Source organism: Bos grunniens, chromosome 7, assembly GCF_055505025.1.
Source record: "Bos grunniens cultivar Pamir isolate PY7600 chromosome 7, Bosgru_T2T1.0, whole genome shotgun sequence".
NCBI lineage: Eukaryota > Metazoa > Chordata > Mammalia > Artiodactyla > Bovidae > Bos > Bos grunniens.
In genome coordinates this window covers 54,489,582-54,509,360 of record NC_141171.1, presented here as the reverse complement: position 1 = coordinate 54,509,360, position 19,779 = coordinate 54,489,582, and the positions used below count along the sequence as shown (strand labels likewise).

General features: G+C 39.5%; 1 protein-coding gene across 2 annotated transcripts in view; it reads left to right on the top strand.

Annotated features, from left to right (window-relative positions):
- The window catches only part of LOC147369581 (uncharacterized), a 476,034-nt gene that overhangs the window by 390,350 nt on the left and 65,905 nt on the right, over positions 1 to 19,779 (top strand). Inside the window, exon 8 of one of the 2 annotated variants that reach the window (XM_086412193.1) lies at positions 16,730 to 19,342. The exons of the other annotated variant lie outside the window; for it this stretch is intronic. The gene's annotated coding sequence lies outside the window, so the exon portion shown is untranslated. Of the gene's footprint in view, positions 1 to 16,729; positions 19,343 to 19,779 lie in introns of those variants that run through there. 2 annotated transcript variants of the gene reach the window in all.

Here is a 19,779-nt window from a genome sequence, read left to right as displayed (position 1 = left end):
ATATAATACAATTTTTTATTCATTGGTATGTTAATATACTAACATATATAAGTACATTTTCTCTGTTGAACTCTCCTGTATGTCTGAGATAAACTCTGCTGCTGCTGCTAAGTCACTTCAGTCATGTCCAACTCTGTGCAACCCCAGAAACAGAAGCCCACCAGGCTCCCCCGTCCTTGGGATTCTCCAGGCAAGAACACTGGAGTGGGTTGCCATTTTCTTGTCCAATGCATGAAAGTGAAAAGTGAAAGTGAAGTCGCTCAGTCGTGTCCGACTCTTGGCGACCCCATGGACTGCAGCCTACCAGGCTCCTCCGTCCATGGGATTTTCCAGGCAAGATTACTGGAGTGGACGCCATTGCTTTCTCAGGAGATAAACTCTACTTGATCTTAATATATTATTATCAGATTTATAGTAGATTAACTAATATTTTATTTACGGTTTTTTAATCTATGTTAAAATAAGTAAAGTTGGCCTATTATTTTCTTCTATATGTTGTCCTTATCTAATTTTGGAATAAGACTATGCTAGCCTTGTAAGGTGATGTGCATAGATATTTCCCTTTTTCTATTTTTAAAGCTTTGTATGAGGTAGAAGTTAATATTGCTTAAAAATTAGGTAGAACTTTCCAGTCAAACCATCTGAGCCTAGAGTTTTTTGAGGAAGACAAGTCTTTGTTCATCATTTCAAATTATTCAGTACACACTGATGTATCAAATTCTATAGTTCTTCTCTATACTGATTTTGGCAGATCATAGTTTATGTAGGAATTTATCCAGGACTTCATCCATTTAACTAGGTCATCAAAATTATTGGATTATAACTGATCATAAAACTTACTATGATAATAGAAATATAGCAAAATGTTAGAAATGATCTCTGAGGGTAGAATTAAAGATAGTTTCTATGTTTTAATTTGTTCCATGTTATTTTCATTATACTTTACATGCATAGGGTATTGCTTTTATGTAATCAGAAATAACCTAGGCATTTTCATTTTGCATTGAAATTAATTCACAAAACTACCTAGTTTCAGAAGATATTTTCAAACAGTCATGCCCCCTTGGGAGGTGGATCTTGGTGAAACCTCCGGCACTAAATTTACCTGTAAACAAACAGAACACTACCAAGGGGAGACCATAACCTCTACATGGCTCTTAATCTCCCTGTGCACTTCCAATATGTTACAAATAATAATAATTAACAAGTGCTATTTGGCTTTCTTGAGTTTAAACCAGTTTATTTGATATAAAAAGATGTATTAACATAGTTAATCATGGGTATTTTTTTTAATTTGCATTTGAACTCTTGGAACAACAACTATTGGTCCTGTTTGTCTTTTTACTGCCTTTACTCTCTACACAGGGAGTTTCCCAGGTGGCTCAGTGGCAAAGAATCTGCCTGCAATGCAGGAAATGCCAGAGACATGGGATTCAGTCCCTTCATTGGGAAGATCCCTTGGAGAAGGAAATGGCACCCACTCCAGCATTCTTGCCTAGAGAATCCCATGGACAGAGGAGCCTGGCGGGCTATAGTCCATGGATTTGCAGAGTCAGATGTGACTGAGCATGCAGACATTTTCCACTCAAGTATGGGTTTTATTAAGCAGTGTATATTTCACTTAAGGCTTCAAAAATTACTCTTTGAGGAAAAACCTCTGATGGTATTTTGGAGTGAATGGTACCTTACTTATACTTGGTTTTTAGTGTGTGTTGTGTGTAGGTCCTGAGGATTCAATGAATCTACTTCTTTTTTTTTTTTTTGGTGGAAAAAGCTGTTGGACAGCATGTCTTAAATCTAATTATTGAATAGACATAGACAAACAAATTCAGCTAGTTAGCATACATTTTAAAACGAAAAAGAGAGGTAGAGTATGTATAAGGGGGGCATTTTTACCATCCTCCTTTTTCAATTAAATGTCTTTAGTTCTCTAGACATACATATTATATATATGTATATATGTGTATGTAGGTATACCTATGTACATATGTAGTATACATATTTTACATATATGCATGTGTATATATTGGAGAAGGCAATGGCACCCCTCTCCAGTACTCTTGCCTGGAAAATCCCATGGATGGAGAAGTCTGGTGGGCTGCAGTCCATGGGGTCACTAAGAGTCAGACACGACTGAGTGACTTCCTTTTCACTTTTCACTTTCATGCATTGGAGAAAGAAATGGCAACCTACCCGAGTGTTCTTGCCTGGAGAATCCCAGGGACGGCGGAGCCTGGTGGGCTGCCGTCTATGGGGTCACACAGAGTCGGACACGACTGAAGCAACTTAGCAGCAGCAGCAGCAACAGAAACCACACATCACAGAACTCTCTGCCCTCATCTTCCAAAAGAGAACATGGTTTTGGGAATGTGGCACAGGACAGATGTGTCCAACTCACCATTAGATGGACATATAAAATGTTAAAGGAGGAAGAGTCTGAAGGCACAGGCTCAGTCAACTTTTAGCTCAGTGACCTTGAGCAAAATACTCAGTCTCTCTAGCTTAGGTCTTCTAATCTACAAAATGAGATAATAACAGCACCTAACTCATGTGGTTGCCATAGGGATTGACCGAGATAACCTGCTTTTTTAAATTTTCTTAATTGGAGGGTAATTACTTTACAATGTTGTGTTGGTTTCTACAATACAACAGTGTGAATCAATCATAACTATATATGTATATGTGTATATATATGTATATCCCCTCCCTCTTGAGCCTCCCTTCTAGCTGTTTTACACATGGTAATGTATATATATGTCAATGCTACTTTCTCAGTTAGTCCTACCCTCTCCTTCCCCTGCTATGTCCACAAGTCCTGTTCTCTATGTCTGCATGCCCATTCCTTTCCTGCAAATAAGTCAGCCCCATTTTTCTAGATTCTATATAGATGCGTTAATATATGATATTTGTTTTTCTGTTTCTGACTTACTTCACTCTGTATAAACGACTCTAGGTTCATCCATTTCAATTCAACTGATTCACATTTGTTCCTTTTTATGGCTGACTAGAGAAAACCTATTAAGTTACCATATTTTATATGGTTATAGTGCATAGTTATGTATATAACTTTTGTTTGTTTCCCCCACTAAACTGTGAGCTTCATCAGGGCAAGGAACTTTGTTAGTTTTGTTCACTATTACATCTCCAGTGACTAAAATAGTGCCAAGGATATAGTAGGCTTTCAACAAAAGTATCATGTGTTGAATGAATGCTGAATAAAAAGAAAGAGCATTTACTAACTGAAATGTACCTGGTAAGTACCTAATAAATAGTACAGAATGACAATGATTACAGGCAGTAGAAATGGTGGTGGTCAAGTTGCCAATGGTGGTGATGATGGTAGAAGGCTGATAGTGAAGTGCAGTGGTTCAAAGTAAAGGCTTTAGGAGCCTGCTGCATGTGTTGACTCTTAGAACACTAGCTCTGAACTGTAACCACTTTCCTTATTGTAAGATGGCTATAATAATAGTATCTACTTTATATGGTTGTTGTGAAGATTAAATTAGTTAATATTTTAAACATACTTAGAGTAATTCTAGCTGATATTGTCATTATTACTACTACCACATCTGTTACTTACATAACTGGTCAGTAAATACTATTATGGACTATAATTTTAAAGGAACACATTCAAAGAAATTACCTTATCAGTATGGTACTATGTGAAGGAAGGACTGAGCTGATAGAAAAATCAGTAAAAGAATGGAAGATACAATTATAAATGGCCAGAAAATATATCAATTTGTCTACCTAAAACGTTAGTAAAGAATGGTAGTTAAAATAATGAAAAAACACATTTGACCTGTTAGAATGGCAAAGATGCAAGCAGTGATAACACAGTATTACCAAGGAGTTGGAGCGACAGTCTATGTATTAGACTGGCCAGAAGTTCTTTCAGGTTTTTCTATAACATCTTACCCAAACGAACTTTTGGCCAACTCAATATATATACCTCATAGGAGTATATTTTAGGATGTTTCTGAAGGCCAATTTAGCAATATGTATCAATATCCTTAAAAATCCCTTGGCCTGGAAACATCGATTTTAATAATGTAGCCTAAAGAAATAATCAGGCTAATGTTTTGTAATATGTATGTATAAATTATAATCATATATTGTATATAAGTAACATTAGAATCTGCATAAGTATGGGAACTAGTTAAAATACCTTATCCATACATTGGAATAATTTTGTAGTCATTAAATAAGTTTTTGTTGACATGGAAAGATACTTGTGTTGTTATATGAAAACAATCATACTATAAGACAATTGATGATATCACATTTTTATTTTACAAGATAATGTGCACATTGATTTAAAAAAATAGCCTAGAAATCTGTATCTTAAATGTTGAGCTGATGTTAATGTGTTTACCTCTGGTGGGTTATAAAACTACAAGTGACTTTCATGTTCTTCTTTATTGTTACTTGTATTTTCTAAAATTTTAAAAATAAGCATCTATTATTTTCATAATAGAAGACAGTCAAAAGATCATTTCCAAAGTGTGAGAAAGGGAGATTAATCAAGTGTCTGATTAATTTGATCACTGAGTTCAACCAAATTAAAAAATTTGAACCTCAGAGTCAATTCTGTGACCTGAAACAGCAGCAGCTAACAAGTCACCATTTTTGTGACCATTAAACTGAAACTGTTAGTCACTCAGTCATGTCTTTATCTTTGCAACCACATGGACTGTAGCCTGCCAGGCTACACTATCCATAGATTTTCCAGGCAAGAATACCAGAGTGGGTAGCCATTTCCTTCTCCAGGGGATCTTCCCAACCCAGGGATCAAACCCATGTCTCCTGCACTGCAGGCAGATTCTTTACCATCTCAGCCACCAGGGAAGTCCATTAGTTAGTGACTGTTAGTCTTGCTCTGCCCCAGATGAAGAGGATGTGGTGGAATCTACCAATGCATTTTGTACTATGACTCATCTAAAATAATGGCAGGACCACATGAAAATATGCATAGCCAAAGGCTGGACTTCGCCAAAATGACTTGAGTACTTTCAGAGATGACCAAAGAATGAAATGCATTCTGCCAAGGGAAAAAACTAGCAAAGAGGTGCCCTCTGTCTTTTCTGTAAGTGCCACCTTTTATTAATACCTCTTCTCCCTTGGAATGGTATGTTGGTTCATTTGTTTGTTTAACCCAGTGATTTGCAAACTTCTGTACATCAGAATCACCTAGGATACTTGTGAAACCACAGGTTACTGGGCCCATCCCCTAAAGTTTCTGATTGCTTAGGCCTGGAGAATTTGAGTTTCTGACAAGCTTCCAACTGATGCTAACGCTGCTGGTCCAGAGACCAGGCTTTGAGAACAGAAATGAGCAGCTTGCATATCACAAATGTAACCATATGGATTATCCCCTTTAAAAATTACTACATGGCCAAAACAAAACTAAAATAATCAGTTAAATCCAAAGTTTAAATTGCCATAGCCTCATTTCCTGTCAAATCCAAGTTTTCATTTGTTTCCATTCCCTTCTGAACTGTGTCCTTGTGGACATTAGTTTTTTGGGTTTTTTTCCTTCATATTTGCAGTAATTATAGATAACAGTAGAAAAAAATCATAAAGTTTTAGCATATTGTTGGAGAATATATTCTCCTTATCTCCTCCAGCTAACCACGGGTGGCCTGGTTTCTGATATAAATCCTTCCACAGCTTCCTCTGTGCACATATAAACATATGTGAGAAATAGTACAGGAAGAGGTCAAGAGCTCTGGCTGCCATCCAGATTCAAATTCTGGTTCATCTCTTAGCAACTCTGTGTCCACAGGCATCCCTAGGCCTTAGAATCTTTCTCCTGTCTGTATCAGAATAACAATAACACCTGCAGTCAGATGGCTGTGAGATTCAAATTAGTTAATACATGAGAAGCACTTTGCATGCTCCCTGGCATACGATACTAAATGTAAACCATTATTATTTTGCACATATACAGGTTATTCTTACATGCATTTCTCTGAGCATTGTTTTCCTTGCAGCACTGACCTTCCTCTGGGTAGAAGGATAGAGCTATCACTAACTCTGCGAACTGGGTAATATTCTCCAGTAGCAGGGATGCATCCCTTCTTAGTGAGCCATTCCCCAGTTGATGAGCATTCTGCTTGGGTCCGGATTTTTACCCCTACAAATGCTTCAGCAGCATCCTTGTCCCCCTCAGCCCTTCAAGGCAGCCTGTTCTGCCCTTCCCCTTTTGCATGTTAATTGCTCCTTGCCCCAGACCCCTCCTCAGTCAAGGATTTCCTGCACAGGTCACCTCCACCTTGCTGCCCCCTTCCTCAATCCCTCCCCTGTCAGGCTGGCCAAACCAGAGCAAAAGCCCTCTGAGTCCTGAGGAGAACCAGCTGGCTGCTGGGTTGCTGAGGGCAGAGCCCCTGCGACACCGTCATCCTGAAGTTACACTACTGTTATGATGCCAGGCGTGGGAATGAAGGTGGAACCAGCAGAAATGTACCAGGAAGGCATTTTGACTATGATGAGGAAACAAAAAAATACCCAGGCAATCAGTTTGTAGATGTAGCAGTCAGTTTGTAGATGTAGCAGTCAGTTTGTAGATGTAGCCCAGATGTTTTAATCCATGACCTGGAGAACAACTCTGGCAGGGACCCCAGCCACAGATTTAACCTGTTTCAGGAATAAGAATGCTTTTTATGGGCAGAGGACTCATGCATTGTCGGAAGAATATCTTGCTCTGTTGTGTCATTATGGGTATTTCTTCTGGGTTAAGGGACACCCATGGCTTGGATCAGCTGAACTGTGATTTAGCAGTGGTGTTAAGGTTTGCTGAAATACTAAATCCAGCCACCTGTGAGCCAGGTGTTCATGTTGTAAGGCAATTCAAAATGCTCCCTTAAAACTCCCATGATCTCATCCAGGTCCCCCTGGAAATGGGAACTAAGAGTGATAGAACATGGTTGTGCTTGAATTTACCATTTAGATGTTATCTGACACATAATTCTCCCTGACACCAAGAAACCATTATCCCCATTTTGCCGATAAGGCCACTGAGGCTCAGGGCAGTGAAGCAAACTGCCCACGGTCACTTACTTGCTCAGGAGTAGAGCTAGAACTGGAGAAGGCAATGGCACCCCACTCCAGTACTCTTGCCTGGAAAATCCCATGGATGGAGGAGCCTGGTAGGCTACAGTCCATGGGGTCGCTAAGAGTCAGACACGACTGAGCGACTTCACTTTCACTTTTCACTTTCATGCATTGGAGAAGGAAATGGCAACCCACTCCAGTGTTCTCGCCTGGAGAATCCCAGGGACGGGGGAGCCTGGTGGGCTGCCATGTATGGGGTCGCATAGAGTCGGACACAACTGAAGTGACTTAGCAGCAGTAGCAGCAGAGCTAGAATTCAAGCCCAAGTTCATGAGAATAAGAAGTTGTGTTTTCCCCTCCACACACCCACCTAAACCACTAAACCATAATGTAAAAAAAAAAAAATTTCTGGAACATAATAAGGAAAAAGCCACTTTCCCGTAGATAGTTGACTAGGATTAGATCAGTTTGGAACATCTATTCAACAGTTCTATCAAACTAGTTTGTACTCCTATCCAGACAGCTCCTTGTGATGGTTACACAATGATAATGATGATGATGATGGTGGTGATGGCAGCAGCAGTGACTCCTTTTGTTTCCTGTACCAGTCACTAGGATGCTCACACTGACCCTTGTCATTCTTTCAACAAGCCACGGGTTTTGTGTTGTAAGGCAAACACACGTACACACGCAAATCCTGCCCAAGTATCCAAGCATGCACAGCCAGAACACGGCAGGCCTGAGAAGTGGCCTCAGGTCCCTGACTCCAGAGCCTGCTTGGAACCACATCTCTGCACATCATCTAACACAGAGCACTGGTAAAAGAAAATAGACGTTGGAAATCCTCCACAAGCTCCCACTGCCCTGATGGCCATTCTGAGATTTACATATTGTATTCTGCAAGGTTCAGATGTATTTAGACACTTTGTGTTAATTACAACCTGTCACACTTTATCTGAGCTGTTCATTGTCAGCCAGCAGATGTAGACTTCAAGACCCAGGCATCCTCTGCTTTATATCATCATTTTTTATTACACAGCAGTCACAGTAATAGATGAGCTCTATAGCGAGCAAAAAGCCATTTTTACGGAATCAAAGATAATATAGGTGCTTGCTGCTGCTGCTGCTGCTGCTGCTAAGTCGCTTCAGTCGTGTCCGACTCTGTGCGACTCCATAGACGGCAGCCCACCAAGCTCCCCCGTCCCTGGGATCCTCCAGGCAAGAACACTGGAGTGGGTTGCCATTTCCTTCTCCAATGCATGAAAGTGAAAAAATAAAGTGAAGTTGCTCAGTCGTGTCCGACTCGTAGCGACTCTATGGACTGCAGCCCACCAGGCCCTACCATCCATGGGATTTTCCAGGCAAGAGTACTGGAGTGGGGTGCTATCACCTTCTGTAGGTGCTTAGCCTAAATTAAATGTGTATTTGCCTCAGTCTTTTTGGTTATCTGTCATCATGGGCTCCCATACAGCTCAGCCATCAGTCATGGCTAAAATGACAGTGTCCTACAGGAAATGAAGAAAGAGCAGAACTGAATTCTGCTCATGGCCCGCAAATTCCCAAACTCCCAAACCTGAGCTCTAGCTCTGCCCATGACTTGCTTCCCTGAGTGGAGCAGAGCTGCCCACTTGGCTACCCGATTCCTCACCTCATGATCAGAGGCCAGGAGTACAGTTGATGTGTGCCCGCCATGTGCCAACCATGTTGGCAGCAGCCACACATACCAAGAGCATTGTATTTCAGCTGTCCTTGACAGCAGGCTTTTAGACGAGAAGAATTGCAAGTTCTTATTCAGTTCAGTTCAGTTCAGTCGCTCAGTCATGTCTGACTCTTTGCGACCCCATGAATTGCAGCATGCCAGGCCTCCCTGTCCATCACCAACTCCCAGAGTTCACCCAAACTCATGTCCATTGAGTCGGTGATGCCATCCAGCCATCTCATCCTCTGTCATCCCCTTCTCCTCCTGCCCCCAATCCCTCCCAGCATCAGAGTCTTTTCCAATGAGTCAACTCTTCGCATAAGGTGGCCAAAGTTCTGGAGTTTCAGCTTTAGCATCATTCCTTCCAAAGAAATCCCAGGGCTGATCTCCTTCAGAATGGACTGGTTGGATCTCCTTGCAGTCCAAGGGACTCTCAAGAGTCTTCTCCAACACCACAGTTCAAAAGCATCAATTCTTCGGTGCTCAGCTTTCTTTACAATCCAACTCTCACACCCATACATGACCACTGGAAAAACCAGAGCCTTGAGTAGACGGACCTTTGTTGGCAAAGTAATGTCTCTGCTTTTCAATATGCTATCTAGGTTGGTCATAACTTTCCTTCCAAGGAGTAAACATCTTTTAATTTCATGGCTGCATTCACCATCTGCAGTGATTTTGGAGCCCGAAAAAATAAAGTCTGACACTGTTTTCACTGTTTCCCCATCTATTTCCCATGAAGTGATGGGACCAGATGCCATAATCTTCATTTTCTAAATGTTGAGCCTTAAGCCAACTTTTTCACTCTCCTCTTTCACTTTCATCAAGAGGCTTTTTAGTTTCTCTTCACTTTCTGCCATAAAGTTCTTATTAGCAAAGTTTAACACAGTCTCATCTCTTCTCACTAGAATCAAAGTGGGAGCCAGTTACCGAGACCAGGATGTCTAACTTTTAGTAGGCAATTTGGGAACTTTACTTTCACTGAGATGAGATCATCCTTCCTGATTCTGCCTTTTACCAACCTGTGTTCCAGAGGTGCTCTCTGCTATAGGATGAGGCAAGGAGCCAGAAGAGAAAAGGTCAAAAACAGTTGGAAACTCACTACACTTGCTCCTCCCCTCTTAGAGATTCTTGGTGGGAGTTGACATATCAAAACCTCTGAGGAGACCTGCAGCATGGACACCCATTAGCTTTGTTTTCTCTGGTGTTGCCCAGCTTTATTTGAGTACCCAAATCTTTTGCAGAATGGAAGTTCATGTGGCTCTAAAGCCACGTTCTCCCAAGTGTCCATGGCCCCTGGATTCTGGGATCATGAAAATGAAGAAGACAGCACTCACACAGAGGCCAGTGGAATTGGGGAATTGTAAGGAATTCCATTGACTTCATGGCACCCCACCTCCTTCTTGAGAGTCCTGAAACATACTGACCCAGAAAGGTTTTCACAATGATCCAGGATGAAAACAAATGCCCACAGTCTCCTCCAGCAGTTAGTTCCAACCTACTACTAACTGACACTGTCATGACGACATGAAGTTGGGGAGGAGGAGGCAAAGCTTACCAAGAGAGACTGAATCCCTCTCCTGTTAGGTCTCATCTCTTCTTTTAATATTGCATGCAGGCCATGGCAAGGCTCCTCGGAACCTTTACTAGATTTCAGAATCGTGAGTATATAGGTAGATGGTGACATGCATTCTTTACCTTCCTCACCCATATTTACAGAGGCCTAACGTCCCAACCTCTAAAGAGGAGTTTGTTTAACAGAAATATTCTAAGGCAGTTAAAAGAAAGGGAAGCTGCTGGAGCCATCAGAATCATCCTGGCAGGGGTTAAAGATGGGAGGAAAGTTTAAGAATTTTCTGCTTCCTCTGAGTTTATTGCTAATTCTATTTTAACTTCTGATTTCTGTTAGATTAATACCTTTAAAACTCAACAAATACCCACTGACCCCTGACAGAGCACAAATGTGTCATAGAACCCAGTTTGGGGAATGTTATCTTACCTTATCCAGGACATATGTAAAGGTGGAATGTTAAGGATTCTTTAAGTATTTAAAATTATTTTTATTCCCCAAGTAATACACATGACTTAATTCTCTTTTTAAAAAATAAAAGTGTTGCCAATAAAACTAAGATTCCCTTTGGCCAGTCTCCTTACTCCCAGTCCCATCTCCCTTGTCTCAGAGGAAAAAAGAGTGTTTTGTCCCCTATTTGTACATATACAGCACACCCATATACTTGTATGAACACACTTATTTATAATTTTTATAAAATATATAGAGTTGGATTTTTTATAGTAATAGTATCATATGTTTACACCTCGCTTTTTTTTTAGTGCAAAATGTGTTTGGGAGATCTATTGTAATGATACATATCCAGTCATTCCTTTCAAGTGTCCTGTGGCATCTCCTCTTATGATTTCACCATAGTTTATCTATTTCCATTCTGTTGGACCAAGAGGTTATTTCCACAGTGGGACTGTTCTAGGCTATTCAGTGCTGAGCATCCTTGTCTGTGGTCCCCTGAGCACAATCAAGGGATCACTGGGGTAGATTCCTAGAGATGTTACTGCTGGGTCATGGGTCACATATTTATTTTTAAATGGTGTTGCCAAGCTGTAAGCAAAGCATTCTTATTTGTAAGAGGGTCAAGGGAAGGGCTCTCCACAAGGACTCAAGAAAGTCAAAAAGGAGATGAAGGATGTGGATGTATTAGCTGATTTGAAAGTTCTCTGAGATTTTTTTTTCATGCCAATAGCCCCCAAAACCAATTCACTGTCAAGATTAAAGCTGTGGTGACTTTTTCTCAACCCAAAGGCTGCCTTCTGCCTTTCTGGGCTTTCCTCTTTCCTTCCAGACTCTCCTTCGTATTCTTCTTAAGTTGGTATCTTGATCTAACCTGCTATTGACTGTGTGTGTGTGCACACATGTGGGTGAGGAAGATAGACATGTATTATCATTGAAAGTTTACCATTGAATTGAAACATGACATTGAATTATGTTTGAGGGAAACTAAAGAATTCTTATTTAGTAAGAAAGAAGTGGATAAGTGACAGCCAGCTCACATACTGTTAAACTGAGTAAAAAGAAAAAAAAGAATATACATGTCACAATGATGAATTTTCACAGAAGATGATAGATTTGCACTGAAGAGCAGTAGGATGTTTACACGGAAGAAACTAGTAAGCTATTTGTATTCAATTAGGTTTTCTAAACTCAAGAACATTTAAACCTCAGACTTCACATTTTTAAATCTAAATTAAAAATTTTAAATCTATAGATAATTGTAAGCCCACCGTGACTCATGATACTTGTCTCTTGCAAAATGTAGGCACCGAGGTCTTATGATGATGTGTCATATTATGGAACTTTAGAAAATGGGTAAGCAAAAGATGGACATCTACAGGTGCTAAAGGTTCAGGGAGACCAAGAAGGACTAATGCCTCCTCTTTCATAATACAGTTCTTTCTGTCCACCCACCTCCCATACCTCCCCTTTCACTCCCGACTCCCCCCACAACTCTGATCCCAAACTAAAATGAAGGAGTAGAGTTGTGACATAAGCGTCTGTCACTGAAATTAGAGCAGGGGACTTTTTGCAATTATACCTTGGAGTATAATTTCCTAGAGGATGGAAACGTTTAAGATTTGGTAATAGGAGTCAAAGAGGAAGGAACAATGGTTTATGACTTTTTTACTTTCAACTGAGAGTATTGTTTGTGGTCTGCGCTTTGGCACACCCAGCCAGCAAGGATGGCAAATGGTATAATTTAAGGGGCACCAAAGGGCCTAAAGTATGACAACAATCAGTGTCTGAAATTCCCGCCATTAACCTCACTATCTAAGGCCTAGTGGAGACATGCTCATGATGTTTTAGTATTAGTCTTTAATTTTTAATTAATATATACACAGGATTATACAGAAAAATATTTAACCTTACAGAAGCTATATGATTAAAGCTAAAATTCTTTCTTCACTTCCTTCAGCCTTGAGTTCCATACTTTAAAAGCTACCACTGACCTTTCATAAACCATATATCCTTTCAGAAATCAGATAATGTATAAAGAGAGATATATACACAGATGTATAAATGTTAGTGGTAGCTTAAAATAGTGCATAAAAGCCCTTCAAGCAAATAATATCATCTTATCTATACTGTCTATACCTTACTTTTTCACCTAATACATTTTGGACATCTTTCTAATCAGTACTTTTTTATCTTCCACATTCTTTTAAGCAGCTGCATGGTATGTCAGAGGTCCATAGACCATAACTTAGAAATCTGATCCTCTACTTATAGGCATCTGAATAATTTTAATTACTTCGCTATTATAAATAATATGAAAATCAACTTCCTCAAGTATATGTAATTGTATCTAGAGCTGAGTATGTATATAAAATTATTCTCAAACAGTGGCATTCCTAGAGCAAAGAAAATATGCATTTTAAACTCATAAACATTACCAAGTTTTTGAAAACATTTATACCAATGGTGTACAAAAGTACCAATATACCCCTGCATCTTCGCTGATACTGAGTTTCATCAAGCATTGTATTTATTGTCAAGTTAGTAAAAATGATTTTGTTTGATCTTTTTTGTCAATCTAGTGAGGTATGTTGCTTTGCTTTGTATTTCATTATGATGAAGTTGAACATGTTTTCATGATTATTAGTCACTTTTTTCCCATGAGCCTCTTGTTTGTAATTTTTGCTCATTTAAAAATTTTTCTGTTTTGTACAGTGTAAGCTATCTCTATACAAAGATAACCTTTGTCATGTGTGCAGCAAATTTGTATTCCTAGTTTGTTATTTATTTTTTTTACTTTATGGCATTTTTATACTACAGAAGTATTTCATTTATGTGGTTTTCCTTTATGAATGCTGGGATATATTCATTTTAGTCAGGCATTTGATGATATCTTCTTCTTGTGACTTCTGATACTGGAATCAGAATGTTGTGATTATTAAATCAAAGTCAAGAATTCAGAATTCTCAAATTGTATGATTCTTGGCCCAAATTTGATACTTTTACTGACTCATATTTTAGTTAACATCTATGTATGTGTGTCTGTGTGCATATTAATCTCTCCAACTATATGAAAAGCAACTTGAATGGCTGAAGGAATGAGTTGCTTTTTTACATACCCCACTCCACAGTGTCCAGTATCTAGAAAGGGAAAAAATTTAAACTTGAGGGAATTTCAAATTAGAACACTGCCAAGAAGAGTAGTGTGGGGATCTAAAAAGTTATAGGTCCAAATTGACACACTGGCCCAAAGAAGTAAGATTTCCCCAAAGAAGGTAGGAATGATTCCAAGACAAACCCAGCCTTCATTTTCCTTTTGCCTAGAATAGAGGTAGTTCTTAATTTTTTAAGATCTTGCTCTACCTACCTTCCTGACTTCTCTTGTACTATTCTTTCCCTTATTCATTTTATCTTATTACTCTTGGCTCTTAGCTGTGATTCAGATATTCAAGTTACCTGTCACTTAGGGCCTTTGCCTGGCATGTTCTTCTTGACTTTCATGTTCCTCCTTGTCCTTGTCATTCAGACCTGTGGCAGATTAGACCTTCCAAAGATGGCCACACCACTATATATCCTACAATGTAAGGATGACATGCCTCCTTCAAGAGGTGGGGTCTCTGTTGCTCCCTATTGATCTTTTCAGTCATCCTAACCAACAGAGCACAGCAGAAGAGACTTCCAAAGCTGGGCCGCATGAAACGATAGTGCTTCTGCCTGGCTCACCACTCACTCACTCTCCCGGGACACTCACCCTTGGACCCCAGCCACCGTATTGTGAGGAGACCAAACATGTGGAGAGACACTGAGGAGGTGTGCTGGCCAGTAGTCCCAGTTAAGCACTCAGCAACCACCAGATATGTGATTGAGCAAGCCCTGAAGTGGTTCCAAACCCAGACTTTGAGTCCTCCAGCTTGGCCCCAGACATTATGAGGCAGAGACAAGCTGTCTCCACTGTGCCTTCTGAAAATCCCTGACCCAGAGAATCCATGTGTGTAAGAAGCTGTTGTTTTAAAGCTACTGAGTTCATGGTACTTCAGTATGCAGCCACAGGTAGCTGAAATAAGACCTCAGCTTAAATGGCCTCAGAGAGGCCATCTCTGACCACCCAGTCTAAAGCAGTAACCCAATTATCTCATCACCTTCTTTAATAAAATTAAACGATGCATGGCACACTCTTGTTTGGTTGGCTTGCTTGTTGTCTGTCTCCCTCTACTAGAAAGTAAACTCCATGTGTGCAAGGACCTTATCTTTCTTGTCCACCTCAAAGTCCTCAGCACCCACAACAGTGTCTGGTTGTAGATAGGTGATCAACAAATATTTGCTAAGTTAATAAACAAATGAATGAATGAAACATTCCTAGGTAAATAGATTCCTCCATTAGACCTTATTTTTCCTACTTGATATAACAAACTTTTACTGAGAATTTCCTCTATTCTTAGGGGATATGTTATGATTTCCTATTCTGTGGCTATAAGTGTGCTTCAAAGAGTGATTTAATGCTAATAGAAGGAAAAATAGTAATAAACATAGCAATTCACATAATTAAATTTTTTAAATTGGATTTAGAAATGACAGAAGTAGGGAAGAGTAAAATAAAGGGAAATAAGGCTAGATCTTTAAACATTAAGAAAGGAAAATAAACAGAGCTTGCCAAAGAAAGTGATAGTTTTCAGTCACTGCAAAACAGAACTCTACCATTTTTATATGATTTTCAATTTCCTAAAAACAACTCAGAGAAGGCAATGGCAACCCACTCCAGTACTCTTGCCTGGAAAATCCCATGGATGGAGGAGCCTGGTAGGCTGCAGTCCATAGGGTCGCTAAGAGTCAGACACGACTGAGCGACTTCACTTTCACTTCTCACTTTCATGCATTGGAGAAGGAAATGGCAACCCACTCCAGTGTTCTTGCCTGGAGAATCCCAGGGACGGGGAAGCCTGGTGGGCTTCTGTCTATGGGGTCGCACTGAGTCAGACACGACTGAAGTGACTTACCAGCAGCAGCAACAAAAACAACTCAGTGCTTTTTTATTTATTCAAAGAACACTACCATGTTGGTCAGAGAATTCATTGGACAATATGGGAAAAGTAAGCTCCTTGAAATCTGATTCTTTATGGCCAGGTAGTATGGTAACCAAAAGCTTCCCTTCTCTCTCACTTACTTAACATTCTTTGCCCAAAAGAGGTTGGAACCAGTGACCAAACCAATAGATCAGTGAGAAAATCTATAGTGCATGAATAGATCTCAGGCTTTTAAAAAAGTCTAGATTTCTCTTAGAAATTGTTCGTGAAGTAAGTCTGGTTTAGCCAGGTACTTGGAAGTTTCTTCCTAAGACAGTGAGTTTTCTTCCATTGGGCAAGTATATTTACATTTTTGTTTTCAAACAAAACCACCTTTGCTGTTTTATAAAATGTTGAAGCCAGTTTAACAGTTCCATTGGCCTTAGAGAAAATATTAAAATATCACAAGGAAGCATAGAACAGAATATTATGGAGAATTGCTAGGGTAAATATGTATTTTTTATGACATCCTTGGGAATATGAACACCTAGCAGCCATAAACCTGCAACTTGTTTGTATCTATTATAACTTACAACTTACAGTGATGACTTCTTGTCACTAAAAATGTTGAAAGTTCCTTGGCTAGACAAAGCGTAGGAGATGAGGCATGGCCTGTTTGAAGTTAACTATCCTTCTAGAATAATCATATAGTGCATAACAGATAATACTTTCCAGAGGATGCCAGGGTTGAAATGTGACATGCTATAATCCTCTTGATCCCTTACCATCCAACAGTTAACTATTATTCCATGGCCTTTCATTATGTAATCACAGAAATACCCATGTTGATATTACAGTTGACCTTTGAACAACACTGGGCTTAGGGGTTCTGACTCTCTTAACAGTAGAAAGTCTGTTTATAGTAAGCCATCAGTATTCAAGGTCCCTCTATATCCTCAGGTCAGCAACCACAGATTCAGCCATCTGCAGATTGTTGGAGAAGACTCTTGAGAGTCCCTTGTACTGCAAGATCAAACCAGTCAATCCTGAAGGTAATCAGTCTTGAATATTCATTGGAAGGACTGATGCTGAAGCTCCAATACTTTGGCCACCTGATGCAAAGAAGTGACTCATTGGAAAAGACCCTGATGCTGGGAAAGATTGAAGGTGGGAGGAGAAGGGGACGACAGAGGATGAGATGGTCGGATGGCATCACTGACTCGATGGACATGATTTTGAGCAAGCTCCAGGAGTTGGTGATGGACAGGGAAGCCTGGTGTGCTGCAGTCGATGGGGTTGCAAAAAGTCAGACACAACTGAGTGACTGAACTGATAGTATTTACTGTTGAAAAATTCTGTGTGTAAGTGGATTCACAGTTTAAATCCATGTTGTTCAAGAGTCAGGTGTACTTACAACCACCTATGCCTTTTCTTCTGATTTGGTACCTGTTCTGTAACTTTTTTCATGAATCTCAATTTAGGTAAAATTCTTCGTAACCCTCTTTTCAAATACCAGTTGAGAAAAGTGAATTCAAAGATTATAAAGTAAAATTGCTTACCCCTCTCTCCCTACCATCTTTTAAGTCAGAAGGCAGCTGGGGCTCTGACCTGAAAACAAGACTATAACCAATCATTAGACCAAATCTTGATGAGACTAAAACTGTGGATTCAGCTCTGCACATGGGTTAATTGTACTTACTTTACAAGATGCCAGAATTCCTCTAGTCTTTTTATATGCTCTTTAAAAAGCAATTAAATGAGGAGAATGTAAAAATTCATCAAAAAACAGCAAATGTCCACTAAACAGCCTTTGGAAATTTGTGCTCCAACCTGAATTTACTGTCTTAGCTTAAGCCAGGTCCCTATTCCTTCTTATCAGTTGAATGTCAAACGGATAGCTGCTGCATAGGAGTTAACCCAGTTGCTGCCTTCCCAACCTTGGAGCTTACCTTCCAGCAAGGAGACTAACTGAAAGCTCGTAAGATACTTTTTCCTCAGGAAGTCAGTTCACAGACTGGATTTTCTGCCTTCAAACTTAATGTTCCTTATGTGTGCCATTGCTTTTAGCCTAACCGTCCCGGACTGTTTCTTAGTTTTCCCTTCCAGTTCCTATGCCTGTTCTATTTTTATAGCATAATTGTTAGGAAAAACTTGTTCCAAGAACAATCAGAAAATAATCCAAACCCAATCAGTTAAATAACCACAATCATCATCATCATCATCCTTATAAGATGGTGGCAAAGGTCAACTTGGTTTTAATAAACAGATTCCAGCAAGTTTAAAATTCTTGAACCTTCTTTCTGAGTTAAATTCAAACTGAAAATTTTACATTCTTTTTATTCCTTTACCAAACTCCATATCCTAACTGAATAAAATAAGCTTTCAGGAGTGTGTTTTTTTTTTTAAATGATTTAAATGGCAAGTTTAAAAATCAAATGGTTCTGATACAACAGATAACTGATGCATTAACTGTCAGTGAATATACCACATGGATGAAAATCTTCCTGAAATGCATGTGGGTGTGTCTGAGGGTAGGGCACTTAGGGGCAAAAGACTTTCCAAGCTTTTCTAAAATCCATATATTTGCAAAACTCACTTGATGCATTTTAAAAACTGATTCCAAATCTAGCCTATTTCAAGGTCAAAGAATTTCTGATCTTTTTTAGGCACCTTCCTCCTTTGTTTCTATACAAGTACTTTCCTTTTTTTTTTTTTCCTTCTTTTTCATGTTCCTCAGTGAGAGAAAATGTCCAGCTTCAGAAACAAGAAGCTTATCCATACTCTCAAGTCTACAAGCAAAGTAGCAGGCTGGGGAAAAGAGAAATTGAAATTCATTTCCAGTGGAGTAGCTAGTATTGGGCTACCCTGTTCAACTCTAGCAGCCCACCATTGCTCTGAAAAATTTTTGTAGTCATCCTGTCGATTCATATGGAGTTTAGGGTTGAGTCTTTTCTCCTGAGCTGCTATCAAGCCAAATTTCCCCAATCCTACAGTGGAAACCATGACTTAATTTTGAATTTAAATACAGGTATATATTGTTATCCTCATTAGCCTTCATCTTGTTGGTTTTGATTCATTGCTTTAGTACCTTAAGATTATTCTGAATCCTAACTCAGTCAGACATTAGGAGGAGATTACATTTTACAAGGAGATTTGAGTCTAATATCCATGCATTTAGTGGTTAGTCTGTTATCAGTGATATTCTAGATAAGACTCAGAATCCTTCTCAGTGTTCCAGTGCCTGCTACTAATTATTCTGAGTTGGCATTTGAGAGCATATCTATTCACTGTGCCTGATTTAGGTATTCACCTTTCTCTTCATTGGAATTATTCACAAATAGGCAGTCAAGGTTACAATCTTAAGTAACCTATGTCTCTTGATGTAGATCTCTTGGAGTTTCTGCCATAGCAAGCCTGCTCAGGTCATTTGAAATCTATTTCCAGAACCTGGGACACACAGTGGAGTCCTTCGAATCACCTAGTTTTAATGGCAGATGCACCTTCTCCCAGGCTCTCATCCTTTCCACATCACCAATCAGTGGCCATTTGCTCATTGGAAAAACAGTGGGAACTTCTTGTGGGGTTTTCCCCCATAATTTTTGACTGATAAAGCCCAAGCAAATCAAATACTTGTCAAGAAAAAATAAAAAGCAGTAGACATTCATTACCATTTCTACTGATAGAAGCCTAGGTGAAAAACACGGAAAGTACTTTCCTACCCAGAGACTGTATAGACCAAAGGCAAGAGAGGACTGCGTCCTCTGTTTTATATTCCATCCAAGAGTCTTATCCATTGCATTATCAACATCTGTGAGATAGCTCTTGCTTTCTCATGTTCCACTGTCAGCTTGATCTTGTTCATCACCTCTAAGTATTTGTATACAGACGGTAAATTTAGTGAAGGTGGGAGTCTTGACTTAGCTCCACAACCCAATACTGAGTGTGCCAGTGGTGGTTTGAATGAATGAATGAACAGGAGCGTTACACAATTATTTATTTTTTTCTGAGTA